This window comes from Myripristis murdjan, chromosome 22, assembly GCF_902150065.1.
Source record: "Myripristis murdjan chromosome 22, fMyrMur1.1, whole genome shotgun sequence".
Lineage (NCBI taxonomy): Eukaryota > Metazoa > Chordata > Actinopteri > Holocentriformes > Holocentridae > Myripristis > Myripristis murdjan.
This window is the reverse complement of record NC_044001.1, coordinates 27,879,196-27,905,131: the sequence shown is the minus strand read 5'-3', so window position 1 is coordinate 27,905,131 and position 25,936 is coordinate 27,879,196.

Here is a 25,936-nt window from a genome sequence, read left to right as displayed (position 1 = left end):
ACCCAACCTTTCTCCACCTAGATGTATGTTTCTGCTGGCTAAAGCAAAATTTAACGACTTCTGGAAGTGTTTTAGCCAGTTCCAGTCAAGAAAAATTTGTGTTCCTGGACATGACTATTGCACTGCACTTGTAACTATTGTGCAAACTGCCATGACACGTGGTTTTTCACAAACCTTTCAGGCACTGCTGCAACTGAGGGACATCAGACTGCACAAGAAAATAATTATACCATTGATCTTTTTTAAATCTTTAAACAGTCAACATTTTTTATGCAAAAACTCTGCTCACGGTTGCATTTTTGTTGAGCGGCAGAAACTTGATGGTAAAATATATCTCTGTTTTACCCTGGAAAAAGTGTGTGACGGCCAGGTTGACTTGTCCACTTAGGGTAAACTGAACCCAGCTGCTGAAGAGGCTGACTCAGCAGATAAGTCAGCTTCCTCAGCAGCAGAATCAGCGTCTGAGATCATAATGTCAGAGATTATAATGTCTGAAATCATGAGATCATAAAGGATCATTACTGGAGATCCTCGGGTGACACCAGTGGGGGCACTGTCATGGCGGCTAAATCATCCCCCAGCCCCAAAGCTGGATGCAGCAGCTTGTGGTTGTGAGTTCTCTGTGAGCTCTTTTCATGTTGCTGATCCCAGGTGGGTGGTCCTCTCTTTGTGTCTCAGCGTGCCATTGGCCCATTGGCCGTGGTCTTGCTGTCATTCAGCAGCAACTTGACTATTGCAGTGCTCTTTATTCTGGTATAAGCAAGCGAAACATCCGAAGACTGCAAGTGATCCAGAATGCTGCCGCCAGGCTTTTAACTCATAGCAAGAAAACCGACCACATTACACCAGTCCTAGCTGCCCTCCACTGGTTGCCTGTGAGTTTTAGAATTGATTTTAAGATTTTACTGCTTGTTTTTAAAACCTTGAACGGTCAGGCTCCTGCCTATATTAGCGAACTGCTAATTCCATATGAGCCTGATCACTGCCTGAGATCTTCCAGCAGGGCCCAACCAGCCGTTCCTAGGGCCCGGCTCATCACTAAAGGGGACCGAGCCTTTGCCATCCGGGTCCCTAAGCTGTGGAACTCCCTGCCTGGAGATCTCAGGCAGGCTAACTCAGTTTCTTCTTTTAAATCTCGTCGTAAGACTCATTTTTATCGCATGGCCTTTTATTAACCAGTGGTTTTTAATGTAACTTGTAGTATGTTTTTATTGTTGTATGAGCTCTTTTAATAGCTTGTTTTATCATTGGTTTTTGTACTTGTATTATGTTTTATTGTTGTATGGGATCTTTTAGTAGCTTGTGTTTTATGTGTATTTGTTTGTTATTTGTTTTTATTGGAAAGCACCTTGTAACCTTGGTTTGGAAAGGTGCTATATAAATAAAGTTATTATTATCTATATACATATACATGTATATAAAATAGGCCTATATCTATATAGGCTACATGCTGAATTACAGGGAGGTTTATACGAAATGATGCACAAGATGTTTTCTATTTGATGTGAAGCTCAAGCAGATACACAACATGGATGTGGCACTGTAAAAGAGGGAAAAAATGTTTTGTTTTGTTTTGTTTTTTTTGTTTTGTTTTGTTTTTTTAATACTAACTTTGAAGTTAATAAGGGGAAATTTAAAAATAAACACTTAATCCCTTATTTTTATTATTTAAAATTTAAAAAAGAACTGTGGAGCCAATAGGCAGCATTTTATTAGTTTATTTATATATATATATATATATATATATATATATATATATATATATATTTTTTTTTTTTTTTTTTTTTTTTTTATTGTATTTAGTGTACTTTTTGTATCCCCATTGTCTTGTCCTTTTTTGGTAATTTCTTTGTATCTTTTTTACTGCAGTTTTCTTGTAACTGAATTTTAAATATATAATCTTTTTTGAACGTGAATTTGTTCAGGGTTCAAGGGGATAAAATCCTCACAAAGGGACAGAACCACTGACCTTCCAGTCACAAACCCACTTCTCTAACCTTGAGGCAGCTACCCCATCAATCAAAATTTCGTATTCATAACTCAGCCTGTTTATCAAAATCCAGTTAATGAGTTCATCACCAGTTTTTCTTTTAGGTTACACAGTTTGTTTGTTTGTTTGTTTGTTTGTTTTGATGGCCATGTGCAAGAGCCTAATGAAGGTCCAGAAATAAATGAATGCAATCTATTCCTTAGTGCTTGGTGGAAATGTGGGGAGTGAAGTGGTGCTGTGCGTTCTCCACTACAACCATGGCCGCATGCTAATGCTGTTTACACAAGCCATGCCCTTGTAATCCCCATTACCAGAGACGAGCAGGAATCCACAAGTTCTCTGCCAAATGCAACTGAAAACATATGGATCAACCAGGAAGGGCTCATAAATAAAGATATGACTACATTTTCTGCCCCTTGTTCATGTGAGAGCGATATTTTCTGGCTATGCTGTGGATTTTTATTGCATGCAGTGAGCAGGCACATTCAAATGATGCAATGATGCATTTGCTAAGTGCACTCAACACCATTCTTATCACATTAGCTAAAGAAAAGCTGTCCATTTGTAACTGTTATTTATTTGGTTGTTTTGGAATGAACCTGTCTTTGAAATCATTCATTGTTAAAACCTAAGACTATTAACACATTGTAAAACCAAACGTTAAAGCACTGCAAAATTGAAAAATTAAAATTGTCCGGTATGTTTCAATGTGAACGAGCCTTCGTCAGGTTGGGCGACTTCTTTTTAGGGTTTAATTGATGGGTTTTTGAAACTGATTCTGATATTTCTGAAAGGCAGCTGCCAATGGAAATGGTTTTCTGTTGACAGGCTTGTATTTTTACCCATATAGATGCTAAAACATTTGAACTATTGCTTGCCTAGACTTTTGTTCTTGCAGGGTGGAACGGCCACTCAAACAGTGTTTAGACCATCATGGGACACTTAAACTCTTCACTGAAACCAAACTCATGAAATTCTTTTGGGTTTTGGGGTTTGACCATGACACTTATTCAACAGTTAGGGGGAACTCTGGGATACATTGTTGCCTTTAAATAAGAGATTAATAACAACTGCTAGGCAAGGCAAGGCCAGTTTATTTGTATATCACCTTTCAAGCCCAAGGCAATTCAATGTGCTTAACTCAGGATTAAAGAAGGCATAAAACAAGATTTAAAAGGCACAAACAGATGGAAAAAGAAGAAAGAAATAAATTAGACAAAATAAGAAAAAAGCCATAGAACATTACAGAGCATAATTTAGTAAAAGGCATTGGAAAACAGTTTTAAGCTTCAGTAATCTACAACGCATTATGACATTGAGCTAACAGAATAATTTAGCTGTGGTCACACACACACACACACACACACACACACACACACACACACAGTTCAAATTGAACCTTTGAAAATAAAGTTGCTTACGTGAAAATACATTTTCTTACTCCTTTTGCTTTAACTTACAAACCCACACACACACGCACACACACACACACACACACAGGCACACATTTTTCTCTCGGAGCAATTGAAGCACAATTTGATCCATGTGTTCTTACACATGCTGAACGATGTATAACCTGTTGCTCAACACTGGCCCCGTGTCCAGAGAACAGTAGTAAAGGGCGTGGTTCCTCTCATTCGGTGGACGCTGTCAGAAATTCCTCAACCAACAAATGAGCCGGGCAGGCCTTCGAGCGGGCCACGGCAGGTGATAAATATTACTCTGCTTCTCCTTTTCCACCAGAAATGGCAGCATTGGAGAAGTTCACCACTCAGAAAATATGAATCATGTGTCGAAGCCCCTGAGTTCTCAGCATCTTTTCCCATGTCAAACTAATACAACATTTACAAGGCTTGGCCTCCGAAAAAAACAGATATGGCCCGTAACACAGTTTAGATAAAATATGAGATCTGGGAGATCATCTACTGTACAGCAGTACGGATGGAGCAATAAAATGTGTGCATGTGTACTCTATGTGTGTGTATGTGGGGGGGTGGGAGGGGGGTAGTGATGGGGCTAGTGGGGGCATGGAGGAATTATCCATGAAATGAAGGCAATATGATCGTTCAGTACAACCTTGTTCAATAAATTCCATGTGTTGGAATAATATGACCTTGCACTCGCTCTCTCTCTCTTTGGTTCACTTTCACTGTCTGTCAAAATATACATGGATGTCAACGAGGAAATCAACCAGCTTTTGCAGTGGCTGAATATTTTTGGAGACGAGGGTCCTGCAGCGCCTGATGATATGCACATGATCCCCTCCTCTGCCGCTTGATTGCATGCTGTCTTTTTATCCTCCCTGTAGGGTTTTGCATGTTTGGGCTCCACTTGGTCCTCAGGTAGTGTGTTTCCGACACAGCACAAGGCACTGTTAACGACAGGGGAGATTTTTTCAACTCGGGGAGAGAGACAGAGCGTGGGACGAGGCTGTTTTGGATACATTTGTTTTATGCCGGGATGCGTTGCTACTCTGGAATGCATTCAGCATGAATATGGTCCTCCTGGGCTCCTGCATAAACCAAGAATGTCTCAGTGCATACTTGTAGCCATCCGTCATCGCCTGAGAGCCTTAGTGGTATCAAACTGTTTATCTTAGCAGCTACTTATTGCGCTGGCATTACAAGTGAATTGCAGTTCACAGATAATAAATAACGTTGCTTTGAAATTATTTTCATTTTCATATTTCTGAATGTCCGGCCCAGACAGTGGCAAGAGGAATAAATACTGGGGCCTCAACAGCTGAGAGCCATTCTCAAATGCAAGTACTGCACTTAAAAGCTTCTCCAGTAGCCAATAAGCTCAATGCTCTGTTTAGTTTAGTGTTACATCTGTTGAATTCATTCATCACATGAAAACAAAATAAGAATTTCAAGAATCCAGTCTAAGATTTTGTTGTTGATGTTTGGGTTTTTTTTTGTAGGGTGTAATCTTATACATTATTAAAGATTCAATATTTGCAGCTTAATCAAAGCTCTTTGCGGCTTTCTGGGAGCATCAAACTGTACAAGAGGTCTTAACACGACTTGCATATTCAAACCGTTGACATCAAAGTGCATGTAAGAGCTATGTTTAGCCCGTATTGTTCAACTTTAACAGCTCTGTCAATAAAACTGACAGAAAACATATGTTTATTTTTTTGTTCAGTAGGCTTGCCCCTCTGTTTTCATTTGGATCCTGGACCGCGCCTTTTACCACAATAAACCAATCAATGTACACTGTAATGGCTAACACATGGGAGCGCAGGATCACCTTGTCACATTCAATGATCCAGTGTGGATTCATGGATGTCGAGGGTAGCCGCAGCATGCTATGGTACAGTAAGTCGCAGGATGTTACAACATGGTCCTACACCACAACACAAGCTCAGCCCGAAATGAGGTTCTCCTCATGTAAAGATTTCCATTATTAAAGGTGCCACATGTAGCATCTCTCTACATCACTATATCATTGTCAGATTAACTGTGATGGAGTGATATCATTACTGTAAAGAGCTGAGGCAAAGCTCAAAAGAACTGGTAGCTTCTGTCTCACATCAGTGGTGCACTAGTTTTCCCTCTAAATTAAAGAGAAAGTTTGATCATTTCACAGCATTTAATATTATTTCACATCCCCCCAGCTGTTCTGTAGGGCAGTAGTGGTGCTATCTTCCTCTCATAGTTACTGAGTGCTGGATGCTCCAAATGCTAACTGTTAGCCTCCTACCATTGAGCTGGACTTCCCCCCAGCTAACATTCTGAAAAATACCGTTTTTTCAGAGCATTAAATACAAATATTTTACCAAACAGAGCAATTGTATTTATTATCGGGGTAGAGATCTCATCCAGGATCTCCAACATAATGTTTAAAGGTTAGTTTGAGATAGATCTGTTTGACATAGAGTGATCTTAACCAGTTTTGGATGTGGGTCCACAAACTTGCAACTTTTGGACGATAGAAAAACAAACACAACTGGTTTCTCTCTTCCTCACCACAGAATCTATATAAAGGCATGTTCAGTGTTAAATGTGTTAAGTTGTTTTTTTTTTTTTTTTGGTGCAGTAATTTCATAGAATATCCTCAACTGAAAGATTTATGTTTGAACATTGGTTATAAGGTCTCAAAATGATAATGGTGATCATTTACTGTTGTTAAAATGCTGCATGTAGGACCATTAAAACCCTGTGGAACCCAGGAGCCCATGGGCAGGCTTGTTTTTTAATTATTATTATTATTATTATTTTTTAATTTGATTTCACCCTCTTAATTCATGTTATTTGTTTTTCTTTTTACTTATTTTAATTTTTAATTTTTCTTAATTTTCTTATTTTATTTTTGGTTTTCACAAAGTTTTTGGGTTTTGTTGTATTTTTAAGGTAACTTTCTTGTAATGTCATTTTGAACACTAATTTACTTATAATTACTATTATTTTTAATATTACTTGCAAATTTTCCTTTAATGTTACACTTTTTTTTTTTTTTTTTTTTACTAATTTAAATTCTTGGTAATTTCTTCCTGTGTGCCCATCGCCTTTTTCCGTTCAGGGTGCACAGGGTTAAATCAACGGTTCACATGTGTCCTGTGTTATAGTTTTGATAAGTCACAGTGAACCACTGATCTGGAGTTATTGTTACACAAATGCAAAGGTTGTGTTGACTGGATTCACTTACACAGTAAGTACAGACATACAAGCATGGATATAGTCATGCATGCAAGTAAACACATATACATATACACATACCCACACATGAATGGCATATGCGCACACACACACACACACACACACACACACACACACACACACACACACACACACACACACACACACCAGTGTAATTAGCCTGTAGTATGGCTGGAGCATGTTAGGTGTCCTGACACAAGCCTGGCTACTGCAGCAGCCCTCTCTCCATGTGGATCTCATTACCGGAGTGGGAAATATGACTGGGATACACAGGTAGTACACATTCTCCATCAAAGCCCAAAAGCCTCTCTCTGGTAAATTATACCCCGAGCTTCCATGCTAGGCAAAGAGAGGCAGGGGGGAAAGTGCTGGAGTGGATGAAGGTGGGCAACTGAAGATTGAAGACCGTCTTCTGGCCAGATTTGATATATCACTGAAATCTATACTTTCATCTTTTGGTTTGGTAACAAGACACAGTGCATCCCCACCCTTTGATTTATAATGCCTGCTACAGCAAAACACTAATCATTTATTATATTCGCTGTGTGCCAAAATACTTTCACACAAACTGTCACAAGGATGATTAATTGGATCATGTATATCTTAAGGTATTACTCACAAGGACTTCAGAGCTTTTTATGTTAGAGGCTATTACATTGCGGCAAGCTTTTGTGTGTGTGTGTGTGTGTGTGTTTATGTGTGTGAGAGAAGCGAGTGAGAGAGAGTTTGTGTAAGTGTGCATATCTATAGACTAAGCATAATGTAACATATTACTCACAAGTGATATGTAGTGGAAAAATCAAAGGTGGAAATGAGGTTTCACACAACCTGAGCTCCAGTTCCGAAGGCTCTGACATGTCTAGTGGCCAGCCATACAAACACTTAAAGTTGTTTTTTCTGAACGAGTAAACCAGCGTTCAAGTTATTAAAAGGATAGTAAACCCTTTTTGAAAATTTTGATATTATTTCACTTCCCCCTTAGCTGTATGAAGTGCCATCACTGTTACTGAATGCTGGATACCGGCTGCATGCACCAAATGCTAACTGTTAGCCTCCTGCTAAGCACAAGGTAGGTGTTTCAGCCAAAAATTCAAATTTGAAAATCGAGGGATAGTGATTATGTGTTGTGAAATCTTTAGTGCCCCGCATGATTTGCAAAATGGCTTGTTGCAGTGAAACATTTAGAATCACAAGTATGGTCTTTTAAGAGTATCTGTGCTCCAGTATTGGTCTTATGCCAGTAGGTGTCCCCGATTATGTGCTCTAGACTTCTTCAGTTGACTCTGGAGTGATGAATTAAGTTGCACTGGTTGTAGTCAAATACAAATTGCAGGTTGTTTTTGTGGGAAGATGGCAGAGAGAAAAAAATGTGAAAAAATAATTGTGAAGAAATTCAGGAGGGTCTCAAACTGATCTCAAATATGATCAAAAGTGGTGAGATGTGTTTGAGGCACATGATAATGCCAGTCTGTAAACAGCAATCTGTCTTGGCTGTCCACTTGTGAACAGATCACCAGAGATGGTGATACTACCAAGTGTCAGCAGGGTCTTAGTTTACTGACATGATTACACAAAAGTGCAAAAAAAAACAACAACAAAAAAACAAAAAAACAAAAATAAAAACTAGATAACACTACATAACGTAATATAACATGTAATGCCATAATAGAGCATAGCATGACATAATGCAAAATATTAAAGGGTAACATAATGCAACATAACACAATGCAACATACCATAGCATAACATAACAATATTAAATAACTTAACATGACATGATATTACATAACATGATAACATGACATAACATTTAAATAACATATGACATGCAACACAATGTATTCCTAGACAAAACATAACAATGTAAAACTTAACATTACATTACATTACATGGTGTGACACAGCATAACTTTACAATGTAGCACGTAACATAGCATGGCAATACATAATGTAACAACAAAATGTAACAATGTAACAAAACATAAGATGATGTTACATAGTGTACCATACCATGATGCTGCATAATGTATCATAACAATGTAACAAGTGACATAACGTAACATAACATGATGTTACATAATGTAACACTGCGTAGCGTAACAATGTAACACATGACAGAGCTAAACATGATGTTACAATAATGTACCATGACATGATAATGTAACACATATTATAACATAATGTAATGTAAGGTGATGTCCAAGGTGATGTCCATTGTGGTTTGGGGACAGATAGGGGTGTATTATATGAGAAAGTGCACAGAATTTCTGCTGAAAAGCTGAATAATAGTCATGAATCTGAGATGAGACAAAACTGTCTCACATTTTGAGTTAAACAATAAAGTAAAATCCATTAAAACAAGCAAAAAGCACAAGTGAGACTGTCTAATTATTCACGTTCCTGCACACAGCAGTTGTGTGTTGCATGCACACTGAAGTCATAGAAGCTTCAACCTGGGGGCAATAGTAGATGCACGCTTGAAGGTTGCATGTATGTGTATGTGCGTGCACGCCAACGCACCTGCAGTCAGGCCTATTTGCACAAATCAAAACCAGCTCTAACCACAAATAGTTCCACTGTGAGTCAACAATATGTTGGTTTCTACAACCAAACACCCTATGTGGTTTCATACGATCATAAAATTACACATTCCTTTATAGTGCACTGGCATGAACCCAACAGCAAGCACTAAAAGGCACAGGGAATATTGTCACAAGGTGAGGGGTGTTACATGCTCTTAGGGAAGAAAACAAGAGAAATGATCAGTAGGAGGGAGATGTAGGGGTTGTGGGGAGAAACACATGGAGAAAGAGTGAGGTAGAGAGAGAGAGAGAGAGAGAGAGAGAGAGAGAGAGAGAGAGAGGGAGAGAGATACATCTGCTTTTGTTATGTTATGTGTTATCCATTAGGTTACAATGATGCCCCGCTGTTTGTGCTCAGCTAAAACTAACTAGGACCCAACACAACAAAGAGGATTAAATGAGATGAAGCTTAATTGAACCCCATGGGTAAATTGGGTCACTGCAATAGCAAACAGTAATAGCAGCAAAGAAGAAACAGCAAAGAAAAACACAAAGTAGGCGTTTTACCCTAAAAGCCCACCAGTAACTAGATGCCAAAGTATATAGGCGTAATTTTCTTTCTGTAAATATTTGTATATGTCATAGAGGTTTTATATGGTAATGGCGTGCAAGAAAGTCAAATAAATGGTTGCAAGAAAAAAAGAGTGTTTTACACCTTTTTTTGGTTTTCAGGTTCCATATGTGAAGAATGCATGGCATAGAAATGAAAAATGCATGAAATCTTTCCAAAAAAAGTGTTGAACATAATGTGAACAATTACAACACTAGTTTGGAATGTATAAACTGGAAATACAAGATTAAAACTGAAATGAACTGCAAAATAACTGCAAAATAATAGCAATGTGGAAAAGAAGCAAATCAATGAAACAGGTTTAACAAGTAAATATATAAATAAGCAGAAAGTAAATATATTCTATATGCAGTGGTAAAGTAAATTTAAAGATATATACAATGTTGAACAATTGAAATTGAAACAAACAATTTAGGTTTCCAGCACTTGCAGAAAGTTACAGGATAATCCTTTCTTGATCACAAATTAAATAAACTGCCTGATGAAATACAGCAAACCTGTTTTGCTCACGACAAAAAGCAAGCGTAAATATGCAATTTCCCAAATGCATTCTGCTTATGAGTCTATCTCATAAATTAAGCGCACAAGAGGACTGACGGGCTGCTCACAGTGGCTACACCAACCTCCATCGACTAAGCTACTGGCTATACTTCTAAGTTACGTCGAGCATTATTTGTTTGCATTTGCTGCAAGAAAATGACCCCCTGCAGTGTGAGGCATCACTGTAGGTCTATAAGCACCATAAGCACCATGCATAAGCACCATGCAATTCATAGCCAGCCTGTTCATTCAAAGCTTCTCTGAATCGGCACATTTTGCACACCCAAATTTCAGATCAAATTTAAAAGGAGACACTATGTTTTTGGAGATTGCGGTAAATTAAAACTACACTTTAGCACATGCTATACTGAGTGTTAGCAGCACAGACTTTAGATAGAATACAAAGGCATACGACCCTAAAAATGCACTGATCCCCCCAGCGGCAGTGCTCTCTCTCTCACAGAGACCTGAGATAGAGATGGAATCAGGCCCAAAAATTCCCACATTTTCTGAGCATGACAAAGTACTAAGCGTATGAGCAGCAGTAAAAATAGAAGTAGTAGTATCAGTAAAAATAGCTGAGGCAGTTGTACAAGCACTATTATGGGAATCTTGGGGCTGTGTCAAACTTTTCCTAACTGCAGTCATATTGATGATACAGTATTTTCAAGAAGGGGGTTTGTTTTCAACATATCTCAACCTGTTGTGTTAGGACTGTCCCTCCCTGCAGTGACAGCAGCTATGTATCCCAACTGGACCATATTCTGGCATGTTCACTGCATTCATGTTAGCTGAGCCTGAGCAGTTTTACACACCTCTTGGAGCATAATACAAGATTGTGCACCCAGTTATACTGCTTAAACACATTTACACACCATGCACAGGTGAATTTGGAGCAAATTCTCCAGTTTTAAAATAATGCACTAGATATTTGCGGTGGTGTATTAGCTGACTGGTAGGACTTCTCAATTGTTTTTAGAATGCAATATGTGGCTGCAAGTGTGATCATAAATAAGCTAAACGGTTTTCATGTTTGACTTGTTCTGTTTGAACTAAGTTTTCATTCCAGTTGTCCTCATCTCAGCTGCTGTGAGAAGCAACTCATGTACAACAAAGGCTGGCAAGGGTGAAGCTGAAGTGTATATAAAAAGATGGGATCACCTGGTAGCGAATCACGGGGAGGGAGGAGGGAGGAGGCCACAATCCTGCCAACACCAAATTCATCAAAGTGACAGACAGAAATTTGCATGGACTATGTTTACCTGGGCACAAGAAACTGGCATATTGTGAGCAGCCAGATTATAAGTTGACAGGTGTTGTTGTGGGACTGTATTGGTGTTATGTATTGACTGATAGACACCTTTTAAAATAAAACAAGGTATTTGTGTGCACAAGCACAGGCTGCCAATTAAATGTCTGACTGTCACACATTCTGTGAGGCTATTTTTGCAACTGTTTTGACCCTGGCATCAGAAGAAAACACTTAACATTTAGAGGCATAACATGTCTGCGTTTGTTTAAAAATGTGGGAACAAAGACACCCAAAGTTTTAATAGAGCGAGATGTCTCTGTGGGGATCTGCTGGCAAAATCTGAACATGACGTCACTGGCTTCCAAAGGTTGTAACATTTTTGGTATATAATATAATATGTGTAGGTTTGGCTCAAATTGTGGGCATGAATAGTGAAAAACTGGATCAATTCGGGAGTGAATGTTGAAAACTGGGATGTTTTACAGATATCTGTCGGGACTCGGGACACCCAGCTTGAAACTAGGACAGTCTCGGTCACCATGTGCATGTGGCATAAGTCGCTTGCTGTTAGTGGACAGACACCTATGATGCCAAAACCACACATGCTACAGTCGCCAGAGAAACATCAATACTGAACTGCAGGAATGATCCTAAAGCTGGAGTAAGTAGAGCTCATGGAGATGATCACAAATGCGCTGTCAGAGTCTTTTGCTGAACGCAGCAGTTTAAGCCAACCTTGTACTACAGCAAAAAACAAACAAACTTGTGCTTCATAGCTCAAAGCAAAAACTTACTCTGCAAGTAATACACAACTCTACTCCATTTAATTGATTTTAGCTATTATTAACTTGAAGCAAGTCACAGGCTTTTTTCTAACATTGAGATTTATTCCCACTCAGCCTCCAGCATTAAACTTTTCAGCACAGAACTACTACAACTTCTTACCTAAATCCTGACTGCCTATAATCTAAACATTACAGGGCCATCTTGGACTAAGGTTCAATAATATCCATTTTTACATTACATCATAACTGTTATCAGCTTTTTTTAGTTCTTCAAAACAAATGAATTTATGTCAGGAAGGGAAAGAAGGACAAGTAGCATCCTCTTTGCAAGAGGAGGGAATTTATGGGAAATATGCTCTTATAGGTTCACACTGATGATTTTGCATGTTAGGCGTTATATCTTCAAAATGTATATACTTATACATAAGGTTTCTGCTAATCTTTTCCAGAAGTAACAAAAAGTGTGTATCTTAAACTTTGTCATGTTTCCTCCCTTTTATCCAGCCATTGGTCTCCATTCATTCCATGATATGAAAATGAACTTTCAGAGATTTCAAACTTTCACTTTTCACCAGCATTAACACACCAGTACCAACACTATAATAAAATCATCCTCATTAGTTTTCCTAAAAGCAGCAGTTTTATGTTTTTGTTGCGCAAATTACCAGTTCTGTGGTTTTATGTTAGCTGCAGAAGCAGAACATTATAAGGTGGGTGTTCCAACAAAAACTTGGTATTGATGATCAAGGGATGTTGTGAAATCGTTAGTAGCCCTGCATGATTTGCAAAATGGTTTGTGGCAAATGGGCCAAACATTCAAAATCACTAGTATGGTGCTTTTTAATTTAAGAGGCACAGTTCATACACAGCACAGTCATTGTGAGGTTTCACCGCTACACTCGGGCCCCCTACATTTTGTTTCACTGTAGCCTCAACAGAGCTCCACTATTTCTTTGGACTTCTGTTTTTACGAGATGCAGAGAATTTTTGGATTTCTCTGTCTGCTTCCGCCTGCCCTGCAGAATGTTTGCTCCAGAAAGAGTGCAGGCGACAAATGAGCTGCTGGTGAAATATGGAGCTCTCTGCGGCAATATTCAATCATGCATGTTGAGCGGACTTTACAAATTACTGGGAGCATTAACAAGTTGTGCTTTTTTGTTCAAATTCAGACCGACACCTTGAGAGACCAGTGAGAGGACGGCGGCTAAGTCTTTTTCCACAAAAATCAAGGACCTTCTTCCTACTTTGTACGGAGGAGAGAACCTGGGAACGAGGTTAGTTTCACTGTTAGTGGGTCTAAAGCTACCAGGCAAATCATCCTTTTAGAATGAATCGACTCTACTATCTCTGCTGCTGTTACTGATATCTTGTGTACTTACAGTGGAATGTTAGTATGAATAACACTAATACTCCACTGCTACTTATTACAACTACTGTTTACGCTGTAGTATTCTCGCTATGACTGTGCGAACCTGTGGAAAACAAGGTGTGCACATCCATCCTGGTTCTGGTGCAGGATAAAAGAAAGAGCAGCTGATAAATGTGGAAAGTCTGCAGCCACATCAACAACTTGCTGCTCCAAAACAGTTTCTGAGAGTGACACATAAGTTTCAACCTCAGATGGTCTTTGTCAAGTGTGTCAATTACTTTTTCATTTTTGTTTTTCCCTCTTCTGTATTTTACAGTTGGAGGAAAGAGGATAGGAAAAAAAAACATTTGGACAATATATGCCTGTTTGCATGGGGGATGTATATTATGATATTTGTGACATGGTTATTGTGGTTATCTTAAGTGTGCCATTTACCCTTGACCTATATACATGACATACATATACATCAGGAAGTGACATCACAACAGTGGTGTCACTCTATAAGGTTTTTTTTTTCCTAGAAAAATGCATAAGTAACACCATTATAAGACATTATTTGTGACATCTAACCCTGCTTCCTATGATGGCTTCCTTGTTTCATTCATTATTTTGAAATACTCCCCTCTGCTCTCGACAACTTCCTGCTCCTGTGTGTTTTCCTGCCATTGTGATCATGCTGCCCTGCCATGATGCGTTTCACCTGTGTGTCATTAGTCAGTGTATTTAGTCTGCGTGTTCTCCTCACTCACTACCACTTTGTCTTTTTCCTCTATGCCACGAGTAGCAGCATTCTCCTAGTGATAGTTTCTTTGTGGTTTTGCTGTCTGCATGTTTTCCTGGAGCTCGGCCTTTGCTTTCTCCTTTTCAACTGTGTTTGCCTGTGCCGCTGCCTGAACTCCTGTGTCCCGACCTCTCTGCAGCTTCCAAACTCTTTTATCCTACCTCTGAGTCAGGCTGTTGACCTCTTGCCTGCCATTGTTCCAGTCATTACAATAATACAATCCTCAGACATTACAAGGAAAGCTGATATCATGCCAAAGTGTGTAATAGACCCGCTGGTCAAAGGCAGCGTGAGGTTTTGTGTTGCGTAGGCGTCACAACTAGATGCGCCACTTGTCAGGTGCAGCGTAACATTAGCGTTGGCTATTGGTTAGAGTTTGTTTTAGCCTAACATATGCTTTGTATATTGTATAAAGAGCTCAGTCCTCAGTGTACCTCCATGTAATATTAATCATGTTGCTTTTTCAAATGCAGTGCTGTTTAATAGTGTCATGGCTTTTGTAGTATGATTCACCTTATTGTTGAAAATAAATGAAAACTGTGATAGCTGGTCATGCCACGCTACCTATATGTAGTTTTCACACCTGTGAGTACTATTAGTGCTAGTACAGTTTTCTTGAGTAAACCTGTTCACTCCAAATAGTTACAGTAATATTATTTCAGCGTGCGGTGTTTTTTTTTTTTTTTTTTTTTTTTTTTGTCTACACTGAGATGTTGCTGTGACTGGCCAGCACCTGATTGCAAATACTGGCTGTGCATGAGGAGTTCTGTTCACAACTTGAAAACCTATTTCACTGCTTGTGAAATATTGTGTGGCAATAAATTGCTCACTTTTGCATCTAATTTTGTTCTCCGCTCTTGTCCTTATGTTGCACCCTGATACCCCTCGACCGGGTCGTAACACTGGCCATTGTCCTAACCTGACCCTACGTTCTCACCTACGCTGTTCTGTTACTGTTACAGATTGTAACCTTCATCTACATCTTTCACTGCGCTGGAGTGGTTTATGACCGATGGCTGTTGGCCATTGTGTTGTTTGTTAGCACTCATAATGGTTTTATGTGCTATTCACTGTGATTATGGGATGGTTCACATGTGGTGTCTTTGCCTCCCTTGACGGTTGCTGGATGTTTTATGTTTATGGTCCAGTGAGCTGTTGGGGTGTTCACTTACATCCAGCTTCATCCTTCATCCCAGTGGTGACAGCCGTAAAGGGCGGAACCCCAACACAAAATAGAGCATAGGATAAGAATCCTATCTTCAAACTGTAGGAGTGTAGGCGTAGCTCTTTAGGGTTGGGGTCCCACCAGCTCCCTGAAGAAAGATCTTTGGGGAGCAGAACTACTGTATGTTTGCGCAGCACTTCTACGTTCAAGGTGTGGCCCTCCTCATGGATGTGGAATCCTCAATAGTGTGGGAAATATTGGTGTGTCGGTTTCGAACATTTTGTTCTTTTTGAACGAATGTTATGAATAAACTCTGTGAGAAATTGTGGATTCATGGATGTTTGATGCACTTGAGCCACAGTTTTGGACTGAAATAGAGACTGACACTCTGAGAAATGTTATGTAAGGCTACAAGGCTTGTGTGTGGCTGCTCGACCATGGAAACCCATGTCATGAATAGGGTTGGGAAGAAATGGAGCCGGATCCATCATTTTCGCAAAACCGGTTCCCATAACCAGGCCCGGGGTGGATACGCCCCCAGTGCACTGCTATGAGGAATGTCGGACCATCATTATCAAGCGAGGCAGGAGAAGAGTTTCTAATTCCAAACTCTTCGGATAAGAGTAAGACCAGCAGCAACAGTCAAGTCAATCTGTTGTTTATTACTTGTTTATTCTAAGTATAATCGTGTCATAAAAAAAAATACAAAAATGTATATATTTGGAACTGTTATCGGAACCGGTAGGAACCAGAATGATTGAACCATTCAGTGATTAAGAGGTGTGGCCCAATACTTTTGTCCATATAGTGTATTTTATATATATATATATATCACCACATACTGGCCGGGTTGGACATAAGCAATCTGTGTGCAGTTTACTGTATTAATTAGTATTACTATTAGTATTAGTATTACAACTATTAGGCAGATCAGGCACAGTGCCAGGGGCCCCGCCTTCCCCACTATAAAGCCCCCACAACCAAATTAACCCTCTGAAACCTGACCAAATTCATGGTGTCTCACCTAGTAAAGTGAGGACTACATATCAAGGCTGAGTCCTTACGGCAGCGGCCCGGGACGGTTCCAGTCTGAGTCCTTTGCTGCCCTCTTTCTCCTGCCTTTCCTGTCTCTCTCTACTGTCACAATCAAATAAAGCAGAAATCACAAAAATGTTGATAGAAATTGTATAAATTTATAGGGAGTGCATCTCAAACAATCCCTGTAGATATCAGTGAATGCCTAAATACATGTTTTGCTGTTGTTGATTGCTTAAAGCAGTTCATAGGCCCGGGCTAGTTAACTTGGCGACTTCTTCCCTGAATCCATCTGTGATTGAATCATTCTTTGGATAAATGACACTCAGTGCTTAAGGCTAGGATTGCTTCTGGCCAAGTATAGAAGCAAAGTGTTTACTCATATGCTCATTTTCTATGTATTTGGTACATGTGAACACAGGTGGTTCCCAGCACAAAGAGAAGTTCAATCAGAGTGCTCAATGTCTTCACGATCAAACTGCTTCCATACAGAGGGAAGCTTGGCCAGATCCACGAATTGCTCAATTTGAGTATGAATGAAATGGAAAATAAGTAATTCATGGGGAGAGAGCCAAGCGAGCACTCTCTGGGTTTATCTGACTTTTTGCTAAAGGCTCAGTATGGAGCCTTCACTGAGAAATGGATATTGCAGCAAAAGTGTGATCATGAGAAAGGCCAAACATGGAATTGTGTCGATATTTTTATTTTTTTGTCGTCATTGTTTGTGCTAAGCAGTCATTGTTGAGGTGTTCACCTGTCAATCAAGGTGTGTGACCACCAGTGTTGGGCATGCTGCCGAAAACAATAATCAAGTACAGCTTATCATTACTTTACTAATTATTCTCTTTAAAAAGTAATCAGATGACAAATATCCTTAATTTGTATTACTTTAAAAACCCCAGATCAGCCATCATCAGAAGAACAAGACATCAAATCATGAGAACCAATCAAGGAACATATTTCATCTTAATAGATATATGTTTATTATATATATAAATATCCTATCATAGAGCAGCACACTTGGTAGATCTCCACTTACAGAAATAGATTTATCATCACAGCTGATCACTTAGTCTATGGCATTCCTTAATGTTTTCACTGTGTGTGTGCATGTGTGTGTATGTGCACATTAAAGTGTGGATCAGGCCGCATATTTTTGTCTGAACCCGACTCGAGCCCGAGAGCATAGTAACTGAGCCCGACCCAAACCGGACAGGCATTCTTTTTTTGTGTGGCCGAACCTGACCCGAGCCTGAGATTTCGCTTGTCCTCCATCTCCAGGTTACATTTACCACCTGAAATAGCCTACATGTTGCCTTCAGCGTCATCACGCAAACTCCAGCACCATACAGGAAGTTGCCCAGAGCACACAGCAGGTCCATCATTTTTATTTATTTTACACTAGAGTTTCGCTAAAATAACACGCACGACTGAACCTGACCTGAACACAAACCACTGATTCTTGGGAATTTGGATAAATCATGTCCCACTAAGAAAAATACTATTTCTGCTGGAAATTTACAACATTTTAATGAATAAAAAGAATCAAAGGCATAATCAGGGGGTCCTTTGGACATTTGTAAGGTTCTTTTATAGGTTTATTTTTAATTTGTATTAATTTAATAATTATATGTTGGCCCATGGCCTACAAAACCAGTTGTCCTCGGATAGGAGATAATCATTTCAACTTGATTAAAACAACAAAAAGTAATAATTTCATTGAATAATATCTTTACCACATGAAAGAGTACATCATAATATGTATTCAAAACTACAAACGATGGGTTTTGAACAATATTTACTATTATTTTGTGGTTGCTCAAAATGTGTCCCAGATATTCGTCACCACCGTCAGATATTTATTTAAAAAATAATAATAAAAAAAACTACAAGGTCAATTACATCCCTGAGGAGCCCTTTTCAAACCTTCAGCTCTACTGCATGCTTCAAGACCACTCAGGCTCCTGGAAGTTTTCTATTTTCTCTTAAATCTCTTCATATTTTTGGACATTGCTACTGTCACAACCATAAATTGTCAACACCGTCACTTTTGTATAATCAGAATCAGAATCAGAATACTTTATTGATCCCCAGGGGGAAATTACTTTTTGTTACAATAACAACTCCCACTCCAAGTGAACAAGTTAAAAGAGCAAATAGTCAAGAAAAATAAAGAAAGGAATATAAATATAAATATAAATATATATAGCATAATAAAAAGAAAGAAAAAATATATGTACAAGTGCAAACATGGACAGGAGTTATTGCACTATAGGTTATTGCACATAAGTATAGTATTGAATGTGGGTTATTGCACAGGTTATTGCACATGAGTATGGTATTGAATATGGATTATTGCACAGAGGGAATTTGCACAAGAGTTTGTTTCGGGGGCCAGCCCACTGACTCAGAGTGTCTGACACTCAGAGTGAGGAGTTGTACAGTTTGATGGCCACAGGCAGGAATGATTTCCTGTGCCGCTCTGTGGTGCATCGTGGTGCAATCAGTCTGGTGCTGAAAGAACTCCTGTGTCTGACCAACACGTCATGGAGCGGGTTGGACACATTGTCCAGGATGGACAATGGACAATTTAATAAAAAATATTAAATTAGATTATGGAATAAATGTACACTTTTTAAGAAGAGGTCTGATGCAGGTAGCAACAGGGGGGAAACAAGCTGGCTAATGTGAACAACTCATGTGTATCATGTGAAAGAGTAGGTTTTTGTCACCACCGTCAGACGTCACCACCGTCAGGTTTTCTGTCTGAAGTCTGAAAAATGCTTATAACAGTGCTCAGGATTGTTATTTTTTGTACCAAATAGTTAAATAAAGTTGTTAAGCAAGAAGCCATTGACTTGAGTGGTATAAATTTTGGAAATGTATGTTTTAATGAGGCGACTGTCACCACCGTCAGATTAGTGTCACCACCGTCAGAGGCAGTTATATTGGTTTTAAATGAATATGTTTACAATATGTTTCTTTGGTGCTGTTGAGTTATTAAAGTAATAGTCTCTTTAATACAAAAATATGTTTTTCAAATTAAAAAAAAAAAACATTACGGTGACGGTGTTGACAAAAACAAAGTAGCCTAATAACTGGAAAAACCTATTTTATGAAAAAAATGCAAAATGAGGAGGTTGCACCGGTACATTGCTGAACAGCCAAGACCTTGGCCTATAATGATACACCTTCAGGTTTTGTAATTTAACTTAATTTTTTTAACTTTAATTTTTTTTTTTCAAAATTAAAACCTGTTTTATCCAAATTCCCAAGAATCAGTGAAACATAATTCCTAAATTTTTGACTGAACTCGGCCCAACAGGTTGGACCGGCTTGCACACCGGATTAGTGCACGTGTCTTTTCTTTTCATTGTTTCATGTGAAATTTACGGTAAGGGCCAGTCTGAACTGGTTTGCTGGGAAATGACCTTGATTATCATCTGTAATTAAATACCCTGTAAGGATTATTCTCAGCAGTATTGATATTAGTTGCAGTTGCATTAGCGTCAATCACTCTTGGAAGCAAGTTCAGTTCACGAGGTAACGTGATGAATACTTTCCCAGCTGAGAATATATACCACTGAACTACATCACCTGATTTTCCTTGTTTCTGACCTCTATCACCTGTCCGTCTTCAGTAGTGTGTTGATCTAACCTGCTGCACTAGACTATGCTAAAGCAAGCCAGCAAGAGCGATTTATTTGTAGCTACCGCCTAGCTAACGTTACCTACCGGATGTTAGCAAATATTGCATTACATTTCTTTAACCTTAGCCATTGCTTTTTCCTAACCTTAACCATCACAACAAACCCGTTCCTAACCTTAACCAAGTACTTAACAAAAGCTAACTAGAGGCAGACTGATGAGAGCACTAGATGCTAACAGCTTTTGACCCACTACAATGTGCAGGAGGGACCAATTCATAGCCTTTGCTCAGGTTTCTAAATGGCTAATTAACTGGACATTGCTAAAACGCAGAGATATGAGTGATTATATTAACGTTACGTTTTAATCTCATCACTTTGATTTAATTTGACAAGTACGACAACGAGACAGATCCATAGTTAAAACACACCAAAACATCTTTGCATATCAGTCAGGAAAGCAAACATCACTTCAGGTGGGGGTCGAGGCTTAATGAGAAGTCACTTGGGGTCCAGAACATGAAAATGTTTGAAAACCTGTTTTCTGTCCCTCTGTCTGCCTGTTAGGAGCCTAAAGGAGGCCTCGTGCAAAGTAGATTGTGCTTTATGTCCAACATCTCCATTTAAGGAATTTAATTATCCAAATATGAAACATATCAAGCTCTTATTATGTTTGCATCGAAAAGTCCAGATCTGTTTGAGCATGGCAGTGTTGTACACCACTGTTCCAAGTCATTTGAATTGCCCTTTGAAATCTCCCATTTCGGAAGGGTGAGTTCAAATTTTTTTTTGCCATCTGATATAGATTACATTTGGTTATGCTTAATAAATGGTCAGAAGAACTGACAGAAAAAAGATTACAATAGTGATCAAAAACTTAATTCAGGGACAACTGAAAGAACTTACGTAATCCTTTACATTTACAATTAAACATCCAAGCTGGCACACCTCCTTACCAAGTGGTCTTAACCAGTTCTCCTCAGTTTGTTTCCATAATGGTTCTGGAAAATAGATTGGACTACACTGCAGAACCTGAAAGGTAATTAATTTTTTTTTTTCATATGTCTGTTGGCCAAATGTGACTTGATATTTACTCAGTGACATAACTGTTGTATCATCTTATTTATGGGCCTTAATACTAATACCAAAGCTCCTTTATCCATGGCAGTCTCAGAAAAGACAACAGTTAACTTTCTCATACTGCATGCTCCTTGAAACAGCTGCTGCATGTCCATCTATTCTGTTTTGTGATGATCAGCTGATCATATTAAATCACATCAGTGTTATCTGATGTTGGTGATAAGTTAAGGATCCATTAACAGTTAAAAACATGTTCAATCACTGTTTAAATGTTTGAATATTAGTTACTGACTCCTTGAAAATTCCAGGTTCAGGACAGCGCTCCAACAATAATTTCTCCTTATTGCTGCACAGACACCTAGGATAAGACGCCCCTTCTGAGTGTGCTTTTTTTGGCAAACAAACAAACCAATGCACTTTCAGCTATTTACACTCTACTTATAATTAGCCTGGCAAAACAAAAGAATCAGGGCTAAGCACAATAACATTCAGAACAGGCTTAGGCATGATGAGCCATGCCACTCACAAGCCATAGCAAACAATGGGAACTGGAGAGATGGTGCTCAGTAGAGTGTATACTGCTCCTCCAACAACTTCATGTAATTATCAGGATCTGCCATTTCTCAGGTTAACCATGGCAGAACTATGGAGCCCCAGAGAGACCACATTTTTATTTTTTATTTTTCCTGAGCGCTATGTACTAAATTGTGCCCACAAAATACTAAATCAGGATTACGAAAGCCTAATTTGTGTACACGATTTGATTATTTCAAGCTCTTAATTTGCTCTCAAAAACTAATGCTGCACAAATTAAATGTCCAAAGGACGTCCACAAATCCCATTTTTAATGTCCACATTATTCTTGATTCAGTTGATTCTGAATATGTTGCATGGATTAAAAACATAGATTACCATACTGAGATGCAGATCCTTGGGGTATCACTTGTCAAGGCTGAGCACTGACCGCAGTGTCTTGGGTTCAAATCTGAGCTCAGGCCATTTGCTGCATGTCATCCCCTCTGTCTTCCCTGCCTCTCCTGACTCTCTCTACTGTCACTATCCAATAAAGCAGAAATGTCAAAATAATAATAATAATAATAATAATAATAAAAAAAGAGTTGTAGATCCTTTGTAATGAGCTATACAAGTTGAACTGATGTTTTTCATGGAGACTGGCCAAAGCCTTATCTCATAAAAAATGTGAATTTTCTGTTTCCATTCAGGAAAATATGCATTCAAAGGAAAGTGAGAGATCTGAAAAACATGGTATTAGACTCTTGTGATTACACTCAGTTACTTATGCCTCTTCATCCCAAAGGGTGTATCAATTTGGCCTACATTACATGCTATTGTTTTGTGGGACTGTTACAATCCTGAACGTCACAACAATTCAAGGAAGAAACTGATTCATGGAGGACGACATCTCTTCAGGAATATGTTCACCCTAGACATGATCTGTTTATAGTAGGGGGAGTTGCACAGGAAATGTTTAAGCTCTGAATTTTCAAAACATATCAATTTTATGATGTTTTGACTTCATTCAACTTCTGTTGTAAGAAAGTTCCACCTAAGATACTAGGCCAACATCTTGCTTTGGGACATCCAATTACACCATTGCTTCCCTGGACGAGTCCACATAGAGTTGAATCGAGGTCAACTGGACTGTTTGTAAATTCTTTCACTTCTCATCCAAGAGGCTTCTTCAGTTTTTCAGAACTGAAGAAGCTTCTTGTCTTCAAGTCTGATTTGTTCTTGTCTTCAAGTCTTCAAGCATCTACAAACAGTCCAGCTGACCTCGATTCAACTCTATTTGGATAACCATGACCTGGATGACTGAGAACCTACAAAGACGTCTTGCCTGGACGTTGACTACCCTCAGTCCTGTGATATAATAAAATGCTTTGTTTAATTCAGGAGTGAGACATTGAATTACTTGCCTGGGAATCAGGTGACTCTGCAAACTCATGTTATTTGCTCCAGCAGATTGGTCTGGTCCCCTCCTGTTCAGACAGATGTCAAGCTAACCTGGCCCAAGTCAGGCCAATTGCGACTGTTTGGGTAACATGGAGTGGATTGATATGATCACTGACGTCGTTGAGGCTCACTTAGTGCTAGGTCACATATTTTACTGCTCTAATTAGTTGTAGGTCTATCCAGTTGCATACCCGTTTATCTAATATGTGGCGGGTTTGATACAATGACTGACAGACAAGTGTCATTAAGACTCAATGGTTGCTCAGTGCTATGTCACATGTTGCTCTGATTGGTTATAGCAGGACTATGATATAGCGAGTATTTCACTCACATTTGCCCCTAAAAATAGATATGTGCAAATGTTACCTCGAATTTACAGTGCAGACACTTAACACTTTACTTGGATGCAAACCATAGCATTTCCTGTAGCTGCTTCACAATAAAAGCCTCCCACTGGTTCGCCGAAGAAAAGCTTTTGTTGCTGTTGTCGTTGTTGACACTCACAGTGAAGAGACAGGAAAGACATGGCAGAGAGAGAGGATGACATGCAGAAGAGAGTCTGGGCCGGACTCAAACCCAGGCCACTGTGGCTTAGCCTTAATACATGATATGTGCTCTACATGGTGAGCCAGCAGGGGGCACCCCAATGGAGGGTTTTTATTAACATGAAACATGTAACTTAGTCCACATACACACACACGCACAGTATAAATATGTATGTAATACATTGTTTGTCAATAAATTCTGTGTTACTTGAGGATTTTTCAGTGTGACCCTAAATTTCTTTGTGTGCTCCTAATTGTTTTCATTTTCAGAGTGTAGTCCTTGGGGGAAAAAGGTTAGCATAGGGCACTGTGTCTATCCAATTGCATCCAGGGGCCACTGACATTACAAATGTCTGTCTTTAATAACGTCCCTTGGAAATCAAAAATGAAATGAGAAGTTCCACGCTAATTCACATTTGCGAATTGGTCTGATGCCAGGCTATTGAGTCAGCTCAGTTTATCACACATGAGTAGTCATTTGTACCCACATGCAGACCCCAGACCCCCAAAGGGGACACAAACTGGACAAGACCAAGGGCTCATTCACACAATCCAGCAGAAATGCACTACCCTTATTTCTTTTGAACTGGCTAGTCCGGTAGAGCTCTGCCATGCGTGCCGCAGGGTCATCCAACAAAAAACACAACGAACATCTGAAGAAAAGTTGAACCAGATTCAACTTTTGCTGCAATGCAACCAAACTAAAGTGGGGATTGATCCACATATTTTTGTCGGAATCCGACCCGAGCATGAGAGCACAGTAACCAAGCCTGACCTGAACCCAACAGGCAGTGTTTTTTGTGTCATAACCCAACCCGAGCCTGAGCTTTTGCTTGTCTTCCATCACTAGGTTACATTTACCACCTAAAATAGCCTATGTGTTGCCGTCAGTGTTGTCACATAAACTTCACCACTATACAGGAAGTTGCCCAAAGCAGACAGTAGGTCCATCATTTATTTATTTTACACTAGAATTTCATTATATGGTCATCTTACTGTATTGTTTTTTGTATTTTTACTGTGAAGCACTCTGTGTATACGTACTGTGAAGGGTGCTATACAAATAAAATTTTACTTACTTACTTGTACTTACTAGCCACATGGACTTTTAAAATAAAGTCCATGTGGCTGACCCAAACATGAACATAATTTCTAAATGTTTGTCTGAACCCTGCCTGAGCCATCAAGTCCTGACGGGTCCCAACTGGACAAATGGCTGGACTGTTGGATTCAGCCTGAATGCAACCCAAGTGAACACAGGAAGGACATACAGAGCAGGCAAACAATACCAACACAGAAAATCAAAGCAGAATCAGACAGATTTAACAGGATTGTGACACAGTGTTTGGAGCTAATTTTCAATGCTGACAGAAAAAGAACTAATGAACAGGAGAAATTCTAGTCCAGGGATTTTCATGTCCTGGGCCCCAAGTTGACTTTCATTACACCTCAGCCCCCCAATTTATGTGATTTGCTCTGTGGACCATGATGTGAAAAGATATTTTGGCTTGTGTTCAGCCAAAGTGAACACTGACAAATAGATTCAAAGAGGTAAAATTAAAGCATAATAACAAAATAATCATTTGTGCATTTTCTTTTAGCGTAATAATATTAATTACATACAGAATAATTTCTGGTGAAATCAACCAACCACATCAACCCCCAAAAAATTGTAAGAATTAAATGAAAATTAACAAACAATATATTGTCAAAAATAGCAAGAATTCAATACTATTAAAATTATCAGTAATGCTAGATTAATGTCAGATTTAATGTGTTTACATGCTTACAAGCGTTTAAGCTATTTCTTGAGAACCTGCAAGGTCCTCAAGGACCCCTTAGGGTCCGTGGACTCCACTTTGAAACCCCTAGTACTGCATCAAAATATTACAAAATTGGACTTCATTTTCTTTAAAGCACGGTTGTTTGCCGGCCTGTAATAATAATTATTTATAACTG